This window comes from Urocitellus parryii (genome assembly GCF_045843805.1).
Source record: "Urocitellus parryii isolate mUroPar1 chromosome 13 unlocalized genomic scaffold, mUroPar1.hap1 SUPER_13_unloc_2, whole genome shotgun sequence".
Lineage (NCBI taxonomy): Eukaryota > Metazoa > Chordata > Mammalia > Rodentia > Sciuridae > Urocitellus > Urocitellus parryii.
Window position 1 is genome coordinate 586,658 of NW_027551770.1, and position 21,413 is coordinate 608,070.

The following is a 21,413-nucleotide window of genomic DNA, read 5'->3' on the forward strand; positions in this document are numbered from 1 at the left end:
TAAGATGTGCAGTGGGATCTGTGTGTAGAGGACACAGTGAGAGGCCAAGGGAGCAAAGCACCTGCGCTGGGGAGAAGGTGGTTTCTAGGTGAGGTCAGGGTGCTCTCAGGCAGCAGATGGAATCACATGCATCTCATGATGCAGGCAGCAGAGGAAGGGAGGCAGGTGGTTGGAGCCAGAGACTGCTGGCTCTCATGTCATCCTGGTGCAGCAGGGAATGCTTCCCTATACCTCAAATAGCCACCACCATGAGAGGGTGACAGGGTCCTACCACCTCCCCATGCCCAGGTTTGGGCTGAGGACAAGAGTTGTACATGCCAAGTAGACTTTATGAGCTGATTATTACACCTTGTATACACATGCTAAGATGTCACACTGTATGTGTAATTGCTTTGTGTCAGTTAAAACAGATTTTAAAATTAAAAAATGAAAAGGATTTTCCATAATCTGATGAATAGTTACCCCATTGCATCATATGTCACAGTGGAAAAAGCAGGATCTATAACTTTTGTATTACCCTGTGACTAGGTAAAATCCCTAGGTGTCTAGGACTTTGTAGACAAAAGGACTGGATGCAAACACAGCAGGTTCTTCCTATGGCAACATAAGAGAGTCTAGCGGTAGCATCTTATACCTGAGGATTTTGAGTGGCTCCTAAAAGCATAGCCAAATGAGTGAGTAGCCGGATGAGAATGAAGACGACTGGGGACAGGTCTCGGTCAGACACCACTATGACATCTCTGGGTTGCGGGTGGCCCAGCACATGGCCAGTCTTGGTTCTATCTGTGCTGGCTCTGGAAAGGATGAGAGGAAACAGGGTGAAGATTGGAGATGTCTGTTTCTCCTCAGCCAGGGTCTCACACCTTAATGACTATGTTCCCAGTTTTTTTTTTTTTTAATTTGTTTTGTTTTGTTTTCTTTTCTTTTTGTTTTGGTATTGGGGATTGAACCCAGGGGCTCAACCACTGAGCTACATTCTCAACCCCCACTTTTTTAGTTTTTATTTTGAGACAGTCTTGCTAAGTTGCTGAAGCTGGCTTTGATTATCCTGCCTCAGCCTACTGAGTCACTGGGATTATAGGTGTGCACCACCATACCCAGTTTTGAGGAAAACTCTAAAAGTACTGGTTATTCCGAGCCTAGACCACCTGCCTCCAAGTCCTTCTCTTTAGACCCACCCTGCTGACTGGCCAAACCCTGCAACATTCCCAGTGTTAAGTGGCTGCAGTGGGCCAAGTAGACTTTATGATCTGATCATTACAGATCATTAATGTGGCCATTAGTGCAGGGTGTCGGGATGGAGGCCAACACCTGCATCAGGACAGTAAGTTTGGAGCATTTTTGCATCCTCATGGGGTTTGTCCATGTTTTTCTCAATATTCCCAAATTAAAAACTGAGATACACAGTCTGGCAAAAATTTTTTAAGATTTAATGACATTGATAGTTTATGGAGATAACAGGCTACACAATTTTAAATTTTGTAACAGAATAACCAGATGTATGATGATGGTAGAAAGTCCTGCCTTTCATCTTAAGGGAACACTGACAGCCACACTTATCTTAGAATCAAGCATGGGACTGTGAGATCAGATTTTTATTTTTATTTATATTTTCAGTTTTGGGAATTGAGCTGGGGCCTCACATATGCTAAGAAAGCACCCTACCTCTGAACTATGCCCCCTATCCTTTCTATTTTTATTTTGAGATGGTCTCACAAAGTTTCCCAGGCTGGCTTCAAACTTTCCATCCTCCTGCCTCCCAAGTAGCTGGGATTATAGGAATGTACTGTGTCTAGCTGGAGGCCAAATTTTTATCTGGTTTCTGAATCTGATACATTGGGCCTTCTGTATCTGCAGTTCTTCACCTGTGGATTCAAGCAACTGTGGAATAAAAATATTCAGAAATAACTGCATCTATATTGAATAGCAGCTTTTTTCTTGTCACTATTTCCTAAAAAATATGATAAATAAATATTTTTGTAGCATTTACATTGCATGAGAAACCTAGAGATAATTTTTTAAAAGTCCATGGAAGGCTGGGTACAGTAGTGCACACCTGTAATTCCAGTGCCTTGGTAGGCTAAGGCAGGAAAATTGCAGTTTCAAATTCAGCCTCAGCAACTTAGCAAGACCCTAAGCAACTTATCCAGACCCTGTCTCTAAAAAATAGATAAAAATGGGCTGGTGATGGGGATGTGACCCCTATGCTCAATCCTCACCAAAAGGAAAAGATATTTTTTAAAATAATTTTTATTATTTTTTAATAATAATATTAAAATTTTGTGACCTACCTATTTGTAGGTCACAAACAAGATTGTTTCATGACATATAAAAGAACAGAACATCTGAATCTGAGTATCTGTGGAGGGCAGTGTCCTGGGAACAGTCCCTGCAGATATGGAGGGATGGATGTACTTGATAAGACTGATTATATGTATCTTTAACTTTTCTCATATTAAAAAAAAAAAAGAGGGCTGGGGGGCAGCCCAATGACAGAGCACTTGCCTAGCATGTGTGAGGCCCAGGTTCCATCCCCAGCACCACAAAAACAAAACAAAGCAAAACAACAACAACCAAAAAGTTTCAGTGCCACATGACTACAGGTGTGTTTGATGTGGGTCCCCAACATGACACAGGTCCAGATGTACAGCTGTGGTGTTAGTGATCCTATAGTTGGTATGATTCATCTGCGGGAATAGACAGCCTGGAACCCCAGGCTCCAAGGGAAAGAAGCTGAGCCCACATACCCGATGCTTTGGAAGCCGTCTTGAGGTCTATGGTTGACACCTCCAATTACAGCACCACAGTCAACACAGGAACTCAGCTCCATCGGCTTGCCACACTGGGACAAAGAGGGGACCCACAGTCAGCACTGCAGCCAGCATTTCTACATGTGGAGAAGCCACCTTGCATAGGAGGTGGCATGTGCCACGGACTGCATCTGGTGCATGCGTGCATCAGTAAGCAGCAGGAGCTCTGGGGACAGAGTAGGCACTTAATCAAGTGTGCCGTCCATGAGCAAAGGTGGCTTTATTTTCCCAAAGTAAGGTTTTTTTACTCTCATGTAGAGTGACAAGTGTGTACAGCCCCATCTTCCTTTCTCATATTCACTGCCTCCTCCATCCCTGTGACTGGCATGCCAGCCTCTAGAGCTTCATTATCTAACACCAGGAATTATGGTGTTAATAGCTTCCAAATAGACCTTCTAACACCCACTGGACAAAAACAAAAACCCAACCATAAGATTTGCCATCACTGATGGGCCCAGGTTTTCAAGTCAAATGGCATCCCACTGCATGCTATGAATCACAGCCACACCAGGCCCCTACAGCTACAGGCATTCAGACCACAGAACTCAGCACTAAGAGGGGCCCTAGAATCTGTTCCTATTTCACTTCATGGACAAGGAAGCAAGCGGGATTCAGGAAGGTGAAGTGTCACATCAGGGCTCCATCCCTGTCTCCTATTCACTTTATGGAGAAGCATGCATAGGTCTAGTCCAGCAGCCTGTTGCTCAGCAAGTGCAGATGTTGTGAACAACCAGGGAGATGCCCCAGAGTCCCAGATGAGCAGCATCTGCTTGTCCCCCAGGGCTCATTAGCCATGAGTCTTTCTTGTCCTCTCCTGTTCTCTGGTATTCAGCCCACATTTCTCTCTGGCTAGTGATCCAGCTGAGGGTCTGTGTGGCTGAGCCCTGCTACAGTGCTCTCAGCCAGCAGCATTATGGCATCCCAGGAGACTTGGGTGATGCCTGCAGACATTCTTGGACATCATACTGGGCTGGGGGGTACTGCTACTGGCACCCAGTGAGCTGAGGCTAGGTATGCTGCTAAATATCCTACAATGCACAGATGACCTGCAGGAAAGAATCATGTCCTTGGTATCTCTAAATGAGACTCAGTTGGAACACACTGAGTAGTCCTCAGAATGCACCTGTGCCTCCCAGAAGGTGAAGACCCTTATTCCCAAGTCTTTCCCCACCACCCCAGATGTGAATGCACATTTTGAGCCTCCCCCAAACACCAAGACTCACCTCTCCTACAGTGCACGGATGACCATTGGGACAAACTGTTCAAAGAACAACAGGACACATGTTAGCAAGTCTCCATCAAATTACCAAATGTGGGAAGGGGAAGTTGCTGCCCTCCTCTCTGGCCCTGACCAACAGGACACAGAGCCCATGTCCTAAGCACCTCACCAGAAGCCTCGAGCCATGCCATCAGCTAAATTACTTGCGTGTTCCTGGAGCTCAGTGAACACATATCACCCATGAAAATAGTCTGGTTTACACAGCAGAGAGAAGTTGGATTCCAGACACAAACCAGGGGTAACTTGGTGGTAGCACTGTATATATATCTTTCTGTTCTCTTGGAATTTTACTTTTTTGGCAAAAGCATGTTTCAGTACAACTTTAAAAACTAGTTTTAGAAGATTATTTACTTAAGGCAACAGCACAACTCATATAAAAGTCATGGGTTATGTGGCTGTCTCCCAGGTGTAGGCTGCGGGAAGCTGTCTCTGGGTCAAAAACCTCTGGATTGTGACTGGCCTTTGATTGAGCCTCAGTGTGGTCTCCAGGTCCCCCTTATTCCAAGTGACATTTCTAGAGAGCACCAGTGTAGCCCAATGGCTCTTATCCCATGACTACACAGGGAAATTATTTGGTCATCTGGTGAATTAACTCTGTGGCCCTCAAGCCAAAGGCAGGAGGAGGCAAGTAACATGGGCTTTCAGCAGAACCTAGTGAAGCCCAGGTCCAGCCTCAGGTATGGCATGGCCGCAGGCTGACCTTACAAGCTGAGAAGAGTGTGACCCCTCCCCATACACTGGTACTCACTATACCATTGGACGCCTTCCAGACCCTCCCACTTCTGGGCTTGAGCCAGCAGGTCTTCAGGCATTGTTGGAAGAAAAGCATTCTGAAAGACCAAGAGCAGAAATGGCCCTGCTGAGAGGGCCTCTGGGCTGCAGCTGCTGCCCAGCAAGAGTCACAGAGTGAGGCAGTTTCTTCTCAGCTCCAGAGCTGTTTACAGAGGATGTACAACAGCTCTGTGTGAACCTGCAAAGGGCAGAGCATGTTTTCACCAGCACTGTGCTGAAGGATCAAGTGGGTCAACAGGGCAGAGAATCTAAAAGGTGGACAGGTTTGAGAGTTCCCATGGCCACCGGCCAGGTCTCAACATGAAAAAAATACACTGAAGTTTCACTGTAAAATCAAAGTTATCATCATGCAGCTTACCGACATGCTGGCGGGAGAGAAAGCTAAGTTCCTCAGGGGCACCAAGACTTCACTCTGTCCACACAGAAGGACAGCTGCAGTGTGAATGGCCATTTCTGTCACTGTTCTTTCAAGACTGTCGGCACCAGGGCCCGTGCTCAGCAAAGGCAGAGTGTTGGCCACGAGGGATGCTGCGAAAGGCCTGACCCCCGTCGGAGACAGGATCCTGCTGTTTTCAACGAACCTGCTCACAGCCTCGCATTGCTGGCACGAAAGATGTTTTTCATGTTAGGATATTTCAAAAAGGAATACTGTGAATTTAGGGTTACCTCTTTGAAAGTCACACATTATGATACTGAGTACACATCAAATATCTAGGTAAACATAGTTAAATGATCACCAATGGAGGGGAAATGCTTCAGGAAAGAAAATTTTCATATAGAAACACAGCAACCACATTCTTCAGTACAGATCTCAATACTCTGTTTTGGTAAACATTAAGTAAGGTTCCTGAGTCTGTAAGGTTTGGATTAAACAAAATAATCCTTCCACATAATAAGGGTACACCCTCTATCCTACGTAGAAAATTATGGAAGGTCATAATTCCTATTACCGTAAATAGGAAATAAAATTTGTGAGTTCTGTGCTTAGAAAGTCCTTCCCAATCATGAGGCTGAATGAAAGCCCCAGCGTGTCACTCACCTCTGGCTTAGGGCGGAGGTCTGCATTTTGGGAACAGTGGAGAGCAGCCACTTCTCGGAAGAGCGCCAGCAGCAGGTAGACTGCCTGTTGAGCTCTGGGGCTCTTGAAGGACTGTGGGTGGGGTGTGGAGCAAGTATTCAGAAGATACAGCACTCCCCAGAGCAACCTTCCCTGGGCTATGCACTATGGGCCTCCATGCACATTACTGGGGCTATAAGGTCATGAGACAAGCTCAGGTTAACCTCAGTGCACAGGCAGTCATGATGGAGAAACAGAAGTCAGCACCTGTTCTCCTGTGACTACTTTACTGGTCTTAGAAATGTGTCCTGGGAAGAGACAGGATTTTCTACTTCCTCTTCCTGGTGTAAGGCAAGGATAAACAGGGACTCAAAAAAGATGCAAGACCAGAACAATTTAAAGATTAGAATCCTGGGGCTGGGGTTGTAGCTCAGTGGTAGAATGCTTGCTTAGTATATGTGAGGCACTGGATGTCAATCCTCAGAACCACATAAAAAATTAATTAATTAATTAATTAAGGCATTGTGTTCCTCTACAACTCAAAATATTTTTTAAATTATTAGAACCCTAAAACCCTGTAACATCAAAATAGACATATAGTATGTATGTGGACTATGAATCTACATAGCAATGGATTTTGCTAATTGTTAATATCTCTTACTCAATATGAAGACAACAGGCATCTGCCTCCTGGCATTAGTGTCACTCTTGGGGCTGTTCAGAGACCTTCTCCATTACATCTGCATCTTTTGACAGGGAAGATGCAGGTGTGAGGGATACCACCCGGAATCAGGGAGAAGCTGCGAGCCCATCCTACCATCAGAGCAGTCTCGAGGCCGGAGGCCTTGCCCTCAAGCATGGCTTTGCCCACTGCATCACGAAGTGCCTTGTATTCATCCCCATGCACCAGGTATTGGTCCATCTGGCCCGTGTGGTCCTTCTGCAGCCCAGGAGAAGAGGGTTAGTCATGGTGGGGCAGGGTAGGGTGTTCTGCAAAGACCCTTCTCCATAGGCAAAGAAAGACAGTAGACACTGTTGGAGGTGAGAGGCAACTCAGCTGGAACTCCCTGTGAGTTCCAGCCATGACAATCCTGGAGGTCTTCAGGAGCATGGCCTCCACAGAGATGGAGAGCCTGGGGAGAAGGGAGGCTGACCCTGGAGCTTCTTGCTTTTTCTACACACAGCAACACACCAAGCAAAGTGACAAAAACATGTCATCTTTGAGTCCCAGATAGTCATCTTAAAGATGCCAAGGTTTCAGTGCCATTTTTTAACCCCAGGACACTAAGAATTTAACAATTTCTGAGCACTGGGAATGGAGAAGCCTGAAAGCCAAACTCATTGCACTGTCTCTCAATTCTTACCCACCTCTGCCTGGCAGAGAGCACAAGACACAGCTTGCAAGCTGAGTAACCTTTTACTTTGCTGGAAGCAAATATTAAAAGAAACATTCATTCACTTTTCCTGTGTAGAATTCAATTAGAAATTAAGCCTCGATAAAATGCAGGTGAACTTCAAACCAGAAACACACACAAATGTGCACACCAAACATGCCCATACCTACCTTTGCTCTATGGCAGGTGGCCTAAACCCACCCTGAAGCAGAGACCAAGGACCAGATACCTGCCTGTGTCCTGCCTATTATGAGGGAAGGGAGAGAGAGGAGTGGTTCCCACAGCTTTCCTGCTCTGCCAGGGACCTGTGTCTCACCTGCTGTGCAATGACTCCCTTGGGAAACACCCACTGGCATGGATGGCCCTGCCTGGAGAGGCTCTGCACAAATTCCATCCCTCGCAGGCTCGCGAGCCTCCGGACCAGATACACGCGGTGCCAGTCGTTCCCTGCCTGGGTGCAGAACTGCTCGACACATCGCAGGTAGTACTGCTCCTCCACAGCCAGTTCTGACAGTGCAAGGAGAAAGCTGGTCAGTGACTGGGGACTGAGGGCCTGCTTCTGGGGAACTCAGTAAAAAAAAAAAAAAAAAAAAAAAAAAAACATCCAGAACAGGGGAACATGGTAAGGGCCAGCAAGACCCTAAGGAGAGTTCCTGTTCTTCTGAACTTGTAGCTAATTTCACCAACGTAAAGAAGACCTGCCTGAGCCCTCCTGAAGCTCCAAAAGGAGATCAGAAGCCCTGTCGAGACACAAGCGGGTCCTGGCCACCTCCTGAAGGTACTCAACAGACACTGTAGTGGCAGGTCCTTGGCCTTGTCTCCCTGAGGAGCAGGTCCGTAGGAAATGGCCTTCCTCCCTCAGGCAGTCGAGTTCACTCCTTGTACAGTAAGCACTGGTCTTCTCCTGAATTGAATCCTAAGGAGCAAAGAACAAGAAAGAAAAGAATATTATACTTTTCAACAGGCAACTCCCCAAACTTCTAAAATTATAGAAAACAACCAGAAAAAGCAAACTGATAAGGAAAAAAGTGTATAATCTATTTTTTATAATATGCATTATACAAGTTTTGGGTATAAAAATATGAAGACAATAAAAATAAAAAGGATTCAGGATCTCGCCAGGTGGGGATGACCATTGCTAAACCTGTTGTGTACTCATCCAGGCTGTGGTTTCTTCTGCTTTGCACACACATGCACATGACTCCCTCCCCTTTGCCCTATCTAAAGTTCCTCCATTCCTTCCATGCTCCCCGCGACCTCCATTCTGGATCAGCATCCACATATCAGAGAAAACATTCAGACTTTCGTTTTTTAGGATTGGCTTTTTTCATTTAGCATTTCATTTGTACTCTGTACACTGCTTAACAACAGGGACACTTTCAAAAAACGCATCTGAAGGGGATTTCACTGCTGTGCAAACATCAGACATTTTCAGATGCTAGGTGAGGATCTCATGAGACCAACATCAGAACCGCAGTGATGGAAACATCACCAAGTGACTCGTGACTGTGTGTGGGACATCTAAGAGCAGAGCAAAGTCTTTGAAACTTTTTTCTTTTTTCACATGGAAAAGAAACCTCTATTAATTGTACTGAATAAAGCTGCATTTTTTCAGTTTTCAGAAACTCTGCTACTGTGTAAACCATATGGTTCAGAGAGTTTGTAGAAGAAAAGCAACAAAGTGGCAGCTGGCTTACTTCCAGGCAGTTGATGAAGAGCATGTAGGGTTCAGTCTTATCTTTAATGATGAATGCCTTCTTCTCTAATAGGGACAAGTAGGCCTGGATGTAATCTTTCACTGCATGGAAGCTGTGGAAAGATAAATATTATTCCTCATGACGTTAGAATGGCAGAATCACCTTATACAAAAGAGCATCTATTAACCAATCATCTTCCCATCTATTTCTCTGTGTGTATAAAGGTATAATACATATAAATAGATAGATAGATAGATAGATTTGACAGCTCTTTTAATTAATTCATTCAATCTAATTTGTTATACATGACAGCAGAGTGCATTTCAATTCATAGTACACATACAGAGTACAATTTTTTCATGTTTCTGGTTGTACACAAAGTAGTGTCACACCATTTGTGTCTTCATACATGTACTTAGTGTAATGATGTCGATCTCATTCTACCATCTTTCCTATCCCCATGCACCCTCCCATTCCCTCCCTCCCCTTTGCCCTATCTAAAATTCCTCCATTCCTTCCATGCTCCCCCCGACCTCCATTCTGGATCAGCATCCACATATCAGAGAAAACATTCAGACTTTGGTTTTTTAGGATTTGGCTTTTTTCATTTAGCATGATATTCTCCAACTCCATCCATTTACCTGAAAATGTCATGGTTTTATTCTCTTTTAATGATGAGTAATATTCCACTTTGTGTCTGTGTGTGTGTGTGTGTGTGTGTGTATATATATATATATATATATATATATATATACACACACCATAGTTTCTTTATCCATTTATCTATTGAAGGGCATCTAGATTGGTTGTACAATTTAGCTATTGCTAATTGTGCTGCTATACACATTGATGTGGATGTGTCACTGTAGTCTGCTGATTTTAAGTCCTTTGGGTATAAACCAGGGAGTTGGATAGAACAGTGAAGCAGGTGGCATCAGTGTGCCAGACTTTAAACTATACTACAGAGCAATAGTAACCAAAAAAACCATGGTATTGGCACCAAATTAGACTTGTAGACCAATAGTACAGAGACACAGAGACCAACCCACAAAATACAGTTATCTCATACTAGACAAAGGTGTCAAAAACATATATTGGAGAAAAGATAGCCTCTTCAACAAATGCTGCTGGGAAAACTGGAAACCCATATCCACCAAAATGAAATTAAGCCCCTATGTCTCACCATGCACAAAACTCAACTCAAAATGGATCAAGGACCTAGGAATTAGACCAGAGACCCTGTGCTTAATAGAAGAAAATATAGGCCTAAATCTTCATCATATCAGATTAGGTCCCAATTTCTTAACAAGACTCCTATAGCACAAGAAATAAAATTAAGAATAAATTTATTTTTTAAGAATAAAATTATTATTATTTTGCTGTGGATATATATGTGACTGCATGACCAATGTAATTCTGCAACCTGTACACTCAGAAAAATAAGAAATTATGTCCCATTTAATTCAAATGTATGACATGTCAAGATCATTGTACAGTCATGTGTAACTAATTAAAAAAAAGAATAAATAAATGGAATGGATTCAAACTCAAAAGCTTTTTCTCAGCAAAAGAAACAATCAGTGAGGTACAGAGAGAGCCTACAGGATGGAAGTAAATTTTTACCACATGGACATCAGAGCACTAATTTCTAGGATATATAAAGAACTCAAAAACTTGACACCAAAAAAAAAAAAAAAAGAAACAACAAATAACCCAATCAAAAAATGGGCCAAGGAAATGAACAGAACTTCTCAGAAGATGATATACAATCAATCAACAATATATGAAAAAATGTTCAACATCTCTAGCAATTAGAGAAATGTAAATCAAAACTAATCTAATATTTCATCTCATTCCAATCAGAATGGCAGCTTATAAGAATACAAACAACAAGTTTTGTTGAGGATACGGGGGGAAAGGCACACTTACTCATACATTGCTGGTGGGACTGCAAATTGGTGCCACTAATCTAGAAAGCAATATAGAGATTCCTTAACAGCTTTTTATTAAAAATATGTTTGCAGAGGCTTGAAGGAATATTAAGTTCCATATTGCAGACCAGTTGTTCTCAAACATTTTGGATTCAGGCCCTTTTACAGTCTTAAAACTTATTGATTTGTTTATGTGGGTCAAATCTATCAATGCTTATAGTATTAGAAACTGAAAAGTTTCAAGAGTGTATCAGTTCATTTAAGATAAACAGAATAAACCCACATGTGTTAATGATGTTTAGAAGAGTGGCTTTCCTATAATTCTTGGAAGCCTGTTTAACAGAAGTCAGCTGACTTCCTACATCTGCTTCTGATACTACTTTGAAGCATTTGAAGAAAATCTGGCCTTACACATGATATAGTTGGAAAAGGGAGAAATCTTTAATAGTTCTTGCATATATTGGGGGTTATTCTTTTTCAATACCGTAACAACACTTTTAAAGTGATCATTTCTGAAGACTGGTTATAGAACCTGATACCATGTCAGTTGTTTTCATCAAGTATATTACAATCACATAGTCTACTCTGTTATGGATTTTTCCCAGTGCTATGGATCAAACTCAGGGCCTCACTGTGTGATAGTCAAAACCTCTACCACTGAGCTGCATCTCCAGCTACTGGATCATTTTTTGACACACATGATTCTGTGACATTAGGCATTGGTCATTTGGAAAAGCCTTGGTTTTCTGGGCAAGGCAAATCTTGAGATGTTGGCATCCTTTTAGTCTGCAATCTCTTGTTGTAGATACCTACTTACATGCATTAACATCACCACAGATCTGTAGTCTGGTGGTCACTGGTTCAGGCAAAATGGCAAGGCCTGAGACAAGCAGCCAGTTGTTATCTGGAGACTTTTAGGAGAAGCATTCTTTGAGATAAGCACTGTCTTATGTTTTGCAGTGTTCTGGGTCAATTTCTTGCTTCTATACAACGTTAAAAATCACAACCTCGGGCTGAGGTTGTAGCTCAATGGTGGATCGCTTGCCCCTTAGGTGTGAGACACTGGGTTCAATCCTCAGCACCACATAAAAATAAATAAACGAAATAAAGATATTGTGTCCAACTATAACTAAAACATTTTTTTTTTAAATTTCAAACTCAATGGTTGAGATTTAGTAAAGCTCATAGTGAAACTGGCACTTTAAAAAGTACATATGCACAGTGGAGAAGAATACCATAACTGTGGTTGCTATTTCCTTCATGCAGAAAAGCTTTGGCAATATTATTGCCAATATGGACACTTTGAACAGGCAAATTACTATCTCAGTATTATTTTTAAAAATTCAGAGTTCAGGAACCAACTCCCCACCAAAGGGTCCTTGCCAGCACTCTGAGAACTGAAGCTCAATGAACACAAGGATCAGCCAGAGGACACCATGCTTGGACATCACTGACTATCTAATTCGAGAAAACACAGAGTCCACATGTTGTGGAATCTGGACTTGGAGGACATTGAGGGTGAGGGAGACTCTGAATTACCACACCAAAAATCACACTCTGGGGTGGCCATGGAGCTAGGGTGAGAACAACCATTCCTGGGTTCTGCATGCATCACCACACCAAGGGTCCTTTCCCAGCACTCTGTATTTTCACTTCATACCCATGCCTGGCCAGCCTCTACCTCAGAGCAAAGCCTGTCCAAGGAAGGGGGCGTGACCCTTGGCCTTGGAAAGACCCACAGAGTACTCCTAGGCACATACCCACCCTGCTGAGTTGTTTATCTACAAATAACAGGAGAGATCTGCTATGCCAGGTGTCCCTGACTCAGTCAGGCTAGGTGAGGACCCATAGCAACCCCCTAGCAACCACCAATCAGCATGAGACAGGAAAAATACCTGGGATGCCAGATGACCCTTCTGGTAGTTTATGGTGGTTGATAACATGTTGGGAAACCATGTAGTTCAGCATGTACACTCCTTGTGGCTTAAATGAATCCATTCAAATGAATTCCCCTCTGGTACTAACCAATCACCCTTACCCCACTTGTTCCCACCAGTGAATGTGCTAATCAATGTTAAGAGTTGTTGTTTGATTTTCCCGCAGTGTGTGATGATTTGCTAAGAGATGCTATGATGTATGTGAAGTCCCTGTCTTCCCCAAAGAGTGTATAAAACTGCTGCAACCCCTGGGCTTGGGGCCTCTCAGTGCCACAAGTTGCTGTGTGCGCAGAGGACTGAGCTAGCTTGCAATAAACACCTCTTTGCTTCTTACATCGATCTTGGTCTCTGGTGGTCTTTTAGGGGTCCCGAATTCGAGCATAACAATATGCCCACAGAGACATGTCTAAACACACTGAAGAAACTTTCCCCAATTATGCATAAGGATATGTGTTGGCACAAAGACTAAGCACAACACAGGCCAGAGAAGCCAAGGCCTCAGAGAAGTGTGCCTTCAGGGAGCTGCTCCTACCTGTATTTCAGGAGCAGCTTCAGCACCACAGAGCGGACGACAGGAGTCTTATCCACAGCATCATCAAATGGTGAGAGAGACTTCGTGTGTTCCTGGTATCCTTAGCCAGAAAGAGAAAGGTGCTATTGCTCATATCATGGCACAAAACAGAGAGGAACTGAATCAAGATTTGAAAGAAGAAAGCAACTCACGTTGGGGAGCATCTCTCAAGAGCTCCTTCTGCACGAAGAGTAGAGACAGAAGCCCATCAATCACGTTCTTCTCAGGAGGGTTATTGTCTTTGAAGCACATGGTAGAAATCAGGTCCATGAAGAAACTGTTGCACATCTGCCGGAACTGGGCGTGTTTCCCAATGGCCACCCTAAGGAAACAGCGAAAACCCAGTCAGAAGACTCAGAGACCGTGTTCCCAAATCCCTGCAAGAAGAATGATTTGAGATTTGGACAGCATGTTGTTTTACATCAAGAGATTCAAATATCTACTTTTGTTGATTAGCTGGTCTTAAAAACTGCAGCAGCATCTACACACATCTCTTCCAGGAACACCTCAATCATTTAACCTGCCTAAGCTTGTCATAGATCCTCTCCATTGGGAGGAAACAGAAGAAAAAGCAATCACTGATGAAGCATGACCATTGTCTGAAGCCCACAGCTCCCCTTCCTGACCTCCCAGAGGCTGGGAGAGAGCTGGTGTGTGGCTCAATGGTAGAGGGTTTGCTTGCCTATGCAAAAGGCATGGGATTCACCCCTGCACCTGCCACCTATGCGAAAAGGAGGATGGAGAAGCTGTATCTAAGTTTCTTGGATCTCTTTCAAGGGCTTCATTTATTTCTGAATTTTGCAGTCTCAAAATCTTGTCAGGTGTGTGTGTGTGTTGGGGAGAGAGGAATTCAGAGACACCCATCATCTAAGAAGTGCCCAAGTCTTACTTCAGACAGTTCTCTGAAGCCAGGCTTTAATCACACAAAGGTTAATAGAAATTAAATTTCTGAATATTATATCTGGAAAAAAAGAGAAAAGAGGAAGACTTTTAAAGAAAAAGAGTGTTTTACCTGTGCTCTTGGGAAACTGTCACAGAGAAATTATCTGGCAGGTCAGTTAAACAGGAGGGGCAAATCATCTGCCCAGGGACAAGCCAGCTCTTGATGCACATCAGGCAGTACACATGGTCACAGGGCAGACACACAGGATCATGAGCGTCTCCCAGGCAGGTGGGGCACAGCTGCACTCCACACCTGGAATCCAAGCAGGTGATGGGGTTCAAGGCAGACACTGGTTTGGAGGTGCCAGTGCACCCCAGGGGCAGCACTCCCTCCTCCCAGTGCTCCCTCCTCCCAGACCCCTCTCACCTGGCCAGACTCTTGCTGGCTTGCTCCTTGCATTCACAGAGAGTGGTCATCACAGCCACAAAAGGCCTGTGGGTCTTGAGGTCAGAGTTTTCTTGAAGACACTGGAGGGGAAAGGCCTGGTGAGGGGTGGCACCCATCCAGGAGGGACAGGGATCAGCTGTGCCCTGGGGCAGCCCAAGGCCTGGGGAATTCTTAGCAGTTTCCCATCCTTTCAAATCCTGTGGCCCCACTGCTTTTTGAAGAGAAGGACTGAATTCCCAATGTCATTTTCCATCTTCCTCCTCCTTTTCAGGTCTACCCCCTTTCCTCATCATGAGGTATTTCAAACTTTAAATGATGATAATGTAATGACCATTGTGTACACACCATTAAGCTCTAAGAGACTTGAGCATTTTTGGAATATCTGCTTTAGATCTTGTTTTCTTTATTTACTTAGAGAGAGGGTATTACTATGTTGTCCAAGCTGCTCTCAAATTCCTGAACTCAAGCAGTCCACCTGCCTCAGCCTCCCAAGGAGCTGGGACTATAGGGGTGTACCACCACCGCTGGCTAGATCCTATTTTACAGGAACAACATATATACATCCAGTTGTGGCAACATGGGCAACCCTTTTTGGTCAAGTCCCCTCCCCACATTCCTAAGCTTCTCTGAGGACTTGTGTGCACCTGTGTAAACACCCTGCCATTGTCCTGCACCATTCTGCCCTCAGGCCTGGGAGGCCTCACTGCAGGCCCCTTCAGTGACTTCCTGGTAAACAGCTCGGCTGCTTTAACCACTGTATAGCAGTCCAAATGAATATTCTTCCAGATACCTGTTTCCAGTAACCAGTATTTAGTGTGTACTTGAGTTTTTGTGATTCTGAACAGTCCTGTACAAACAATCTAGCATATGTCTGCTTCAGTAAAAACAAAAGGTTGGGCTGGGAAGCAGCTGGGTGGTACAACACTTTTCTGGCATGTGTGAGGCCCTGAGTTCCACCAGAGCACCATAGAAATGCACATCCCCAGCAATTCATGGAGAATTTATTTTTTCTCAAATTATTTTACTTTTTAATTAATTTTTCTATGTATATATGACAGTGGAATGCATTACAATTCTTATTACACAAATAGAGGACAAGTTTTCATATCTCTCACTGTATATAAAGTATATTCACACCAATTCTTGTCTTTGTCTTTTGGATAATAATGTCCATCACATTCCACAATCATTTCTAATACCATACCTTCTCCCTTTCCCTTCCACCCCTCTGCCCTATCTAGAGTTAATCTATTCCTCCCACATTCCCCATCCCTACCTCACTATGAACCAGCCTTCTTATATCAGAGGAAACATTTGACATTTGATATTTTGGGATTGGCTAACTTCACTTAGCATTATCTTCTCTAACTCCATCCATTTAGCTGCAAATGCCATGATTTTATTCTCTTTTATTGATGAGTAATATTCCATTGTGTATATATGCCACATTTTTTTTATCCATTCATCTACTGAAGGGCATCTAGGTTGTTTCCACAGTTTAGCTATTGTGAATTGTGCTGCTATAAACATTGATATGGCTGTGTCCCTGTAATATGCTGTTTTTAAGTCGTTTGGATATAGACTGAGGAGAGGGATAGCTGGGTCAAATGGTAGTTTCATTCCCAATTTTCCAATAAATCTCCATACTGCTTTCCATAATGGCTGCACCAATTTGCAGCCCCACCAGCAGTGTATGAATGTACCTTTTTTCTTACATCATCGCCAACACTTATTGTTGTTTGTATTTATAATAGCTGCCATTCTGACTGGAGTGAGATGAAATCTTAGAGTAGTTTTGGTTTGCATTTCTCTAATTGCTAATGATGATGAACATTTTCCATATATTTTTTGATTGATTGTATATCATCGTCTAAGAAGTGTCTAAGCAATTTTTAGCAGGAAGAGTGAAGCAGGTGGCATCATTATACCACAACTTAAACTATACTATAGAGCGACAGTAACAAAAAAAAAAAAAAAAAGAATGGTATCAGCACCAAAACAGACTGGTAGACCAATGGTACAGAATAGAGGAACAGAGACTAACCCACAAAATTACAATTATCTTATATTAGACAAAGGCACCAAAAACATGTGTTGGAGAAAAGATAGCCTCTTCAACAAATGGTTCTGGGAAAACTGGAAATCCATATGCAACAAAATGAAATTAAACTTGTATTTCTCACCATGCACAAAACTCAACCCCAAATGGATCAAGGACCTAGGAATGAAACCAGAGACCCTGTGTCTAACAGAAGAAAAAGTAGGCCCTAATCTGCATCATGTGGAATTAGGCCCCAACTTCCTTAATAAGATTCCTTTGGTGCAAGAATTAAAATCAAGAATCAATAAATGGGATGGAGTCAAACTAAAAAGTTTCTTCTCAGCAAATGAAACAATCTGTGAGGTGAATAGAGAGCCTACATCTTGGGAACAAATCTTTACCACTCACACATCATTAATCTCTAGGGTATATAAAGAACTCAAAAAGCTAAGCACCAAAAAGACAAGCAACCCAATCAATAAATGGGCCAAGGACCTGAACAGGATAGTGAATTTAGTGATTTAATGCTGTTTCTGAAAGTTTGTCGTCAGGCATAAATGTTAGTACAGATGTTAGCACAAATGTCCACTCTGCATTATACAAGTAAGGACAGTTCCCTATTTCTACTTTGCCTAGGGCATTTTTTTCTAAATCATAAATTTTTGTCAAATGTTCTCTCTACCTTTTGAAATTATCATTTAGAGTTTATTTTTTCATTTATATAACTGATGACATTTGTAGATATTTTTTGAGCCATCCTTGAATTCCCAAGGTTGATAATACTTGGAAATGATGTGTGTTTAATATCCTGATAAATTTGATTCGTTAATTAACAACCCACTCAGCAAAGGGCAAAGGACTTAGACATTTCTCCAAAGATGCATACATACCTGAGAAGAACATGAAAAAATGTTCAGCATCATTAATTATCATGGCAATGCACATCAAAACTCTCTGAGCTGGGCACAGTAGTATATACCTAGTGAGGTCAGAGGCTGAGGCAGAAGGATCACATATTTAAGGTTAGCCTTAGCAACTAAGCCAGATTCTGTCCTAAAGTAAAACAATAGGCTGAGATGTAGTTTAGTGGTGGAGCATCCCCAGCTAGAGAGAAATGTAATAAATTGACACAGTAAGTCCCCTTCTAGGTACACATCCAAAAGAAGTAAAAGCAGGCCTCAAATAAGTTCACAGCAATCACAACAGCCAGAAGGTGGAAACAGCCTGAGTGCCCATTAACAGATGAGTGGACAGATTCAGTGTCACCCATACAGTGGCATTCATTATCCAGCCCTAAGAAGGTTGAATGCTGAAACTTGCCACCATACAGATGAACCTTGAAAACATCATGCTAGGTGACACAAACCAGAAACCAAAGACAAATGCTAAACAACTCTACTTATGTGAGTTACCTGTGGTAATCAGAGTGACAGATAGAAAGTAGATCAAGGATCTACATGGCTGGGGAGTCCATGTGTGTGTGGAGGGAGGTAAGGACACTCTGGAGCATGATCTGGTGGCAGCACAACACCCTGTGCTTGATGTCGCTGACTATATGTTTAAAAGTGTTTACATGGTGCATTCTGTGTTATGTATATTTTAGCACACTTAAAAAAAAGCAGCAGTGGCCCAGTGGTGGGGTGCTGGTTGGGGAGACTAATGTTAGGGCAGAAGGGAAACCCAGTTTCCTGAAACTTGTGGAAAAATATGCATTACAGACATGAGCCATGAGAATTGATCTCCCTTGCATCTTTCTCTGCAGACTACCTACCCACCTAAGACCTAACTGTGTCTGCCATGTCTAACCCTCCTGTCAGAGCTGATGGACAAGACTCGAATACCCATCATGTGCTGGCTACTTTCAGCTTTTACCAATATCCAGGGGTGTAGGAGTCAGCTCTGAAGTGGCAGTCTGCAGGAGGTAAGACTCAGGCCCCAGACATCCCCCACAGTTTCACTTAAACTTCTAACCATAGGAGGAGAACAGCAAACATCAATCCAGGGCAGCACCCTTTCCAGGCTCAGGTAGCCAATGAATGGAGCTGTAGGGATTCCCTGTAGCTGGAGGAAATGCACAGAGCACAGACCAGTGTACAACACAGGCTTCAAGCTCGGGAACTAACTGGGTAGCATCTGTGGCTATGGTTAGTTGCACAGGGATCTGATTAGAAGGAAATGAACCAGAAACCTGTGAAGTTTTTGAGGTCATTACATTGGGGAAAAAGTCTCCCATGAACAGGTGCATGCCAGCTCTCAGGGCCAGAAAACCCATCTCTCAGCTAGCAGGCTACCTGACCACCAGAGACCACACTGGACCTGGCTGAGTACCCAGTGCATCCCCAGGGTCTGAGGGTCCTGGATGGTACAGGAAAGACTTGGAGAGAGCTGTGTCCAGGCCATGTGGGAAGGTGGTCCAGGATGCCTGTGGCCATAGGGCAGATACATGCTCCTTCTCACCATTTTTTTCTCTACTTTTCCTTTAAGAACCTCCACAAGAGTGGTCCAGTTCATACTTTGAACATAGCTTTGCTGCTCTAAAGTATACCTGTTTTTCTCTCCTCCCTGATCTATCTAATATCTCCTTCCTAATCCTGGAAAACAGAATTCCTTTGAATAGCCTCTTTAAAAAACTCTCTGTTCCCCCTGATAGAGGAATCACAGCCTCTGGGACAGGAGTCCCTTGTGTTTCTCCTTTGCTAGCCAAGCAATAAAATTTCTTTTTCCTTTTTCTCAAAACAACAACAAAAAGCCAAAAAAAAAAATATTTAAAAAACCCTCTAAGTTACATGGCACATAAGCATACTCTGAGAAAGGTTTCCCATCTTCTTTCACCTAGATGAGGCCAAGGGACTTAGTTTAGGACAATGAAATATGAGCTGTACTGTGTGTGTGTGTGTGTGTGTGTGTGTGTGTGTGTGTGTGTGTCCTGGGCTGTGTTCTTTTTTAAAAATTTTTGGTACTGGGAATTAAACTCAGGGGCACTTAACTACTAAACTTCATCCCCAGCCCTATTTTGTATTTTATTAAGAGACAGTCTTACTGAGTTGCTCAGTGCCTTGCTGTTGCTAAGGCTGATTTTGTATTCACAATCCTCCTGCCTCAGCCTCCCGGGCTGCTAGGGTTACAGGCAGGTGCTTCCATGCCCAGCCTGGGCTGTGTTCTTAAAGGCATTGTGTGCAGGGGCTGGGGTGTGGCTCAGTGGCAGGATTCCAGCCTAGCATATGTGAGGCCCTGGTTCCATCCCTGGCACTGCCACTCCCTTCTTTTGCTCCCCAGGCTATGACAGCAGGAATAGACTTTGAAGACAAGTAGCTGGAAGGTAGCTGCTGAGGAGGACAGAAGAGTAAGCGAGAAGCAGTGTGGGCCCCTGGCACCCTAGGAGTGTTAGCAAGCTCTGGCCCGTATAGGCCATCCTGCACAAGTCCTGTGACATTCTGATTAAGTCTGAATACGCTGGCACCTGGCATCTATGCCAATCTCCTTCTGGTGCACCTACCTGCATTTCAAAGACTGCACACCTAAGTGGTCTTTCTCAGACACCCTGACAGTGGGTACACTGGAGGCCAATGGCTGTACACCCACAGGATGTGCTCATGAGCTAGTTACCCTAGCCCAAGGTCACAGGGTGACACAGGTAGGAACCGTGTTGTGCTGAGTGGCTGTTTTTGGTGGAAAGCCACAGAGATGGTGGCTTTCTCTGAGGGGTACTGGTTGCAACATCATCAGCTTTATCTGGTGTTGGGGGCAGAGGCTCAATGGTTTCCTGTTCCCATGGTCCCATGGACATCATGTATTTTGAAGTCCCACCTCCAGTGGCATTCTCCTGCATTGCTATCATCCTGCCGAGGATGGTGGTGAATTTGCCCCTAAGGGCTAGGCTGCTGGCCTGCTCTAGGTCATCCTAGAGGTGGGTAGAACCTAACCATTCAGCTCTTGCAAAGCATCCACAAGCAAGTTCCCTGAAGAAGTCCAATTCTGTACAATCATTCCTAAGTGACATGCCCCAACTCGGCAATCAGGGAGGGCAAACTCTTGAACAACTGAGCTTATCCATGCAATGGCTGGCACATTCCCCTGTGCGACTGGGTGAGAGCCCAGCATTGACCTGCAGATGAGGGCAGAGTGGGCTCCCAAACTCTGCATTTGACCAAGAGAAGTGCCCAGTGCTCACCTTGTCTAGTGAAAAGACGTACTTGGTCACCAGCTGACACAGCTCAGGAATCTGGCTCTCAGTCCCCAGGAGCACGTGCTCCACAAAGAGTGCAATGGGGAAAACACGATTCCACTGGGTTCTGTCAAAAGAGGGTGTTACACACTCAGCTCTAACAGAGGACTGTGAGACAGGAGGAGGGGACGAGAGGGCGGATGTAAGGCAGCATGGGAAGGTGAGCTGACAGGAGGGGTTATCCACCAGCCCTGCCCTCAGCACTCCCCCAGTGCTCTGTGCAGGCAGGACTTGGAGTCTCACTTTGCTACCTCAGCATGCACTGCCACTGTGCCTACTCTCTGACAATCCTGCATACAGTAAATCCCTCTTGACTCTCACAGCCCAGCATGGATTGGGACTCTCCCCA

The 21,413-nt window shown here is 43.9% G+C and overlaps 1 pseudogene; it reads right to left on the reverse strand.

Annotated features, from left to right (window-relative positions):
* The window catches only part of LOC113178370 (E3 ubiquitin-protein ligase RNF213-like), a 105,846-nt pseudogene that overhangs the window by 11,618 nt on the left and 72,815 nt on the right, over positions 1-21,413 (reverse strand).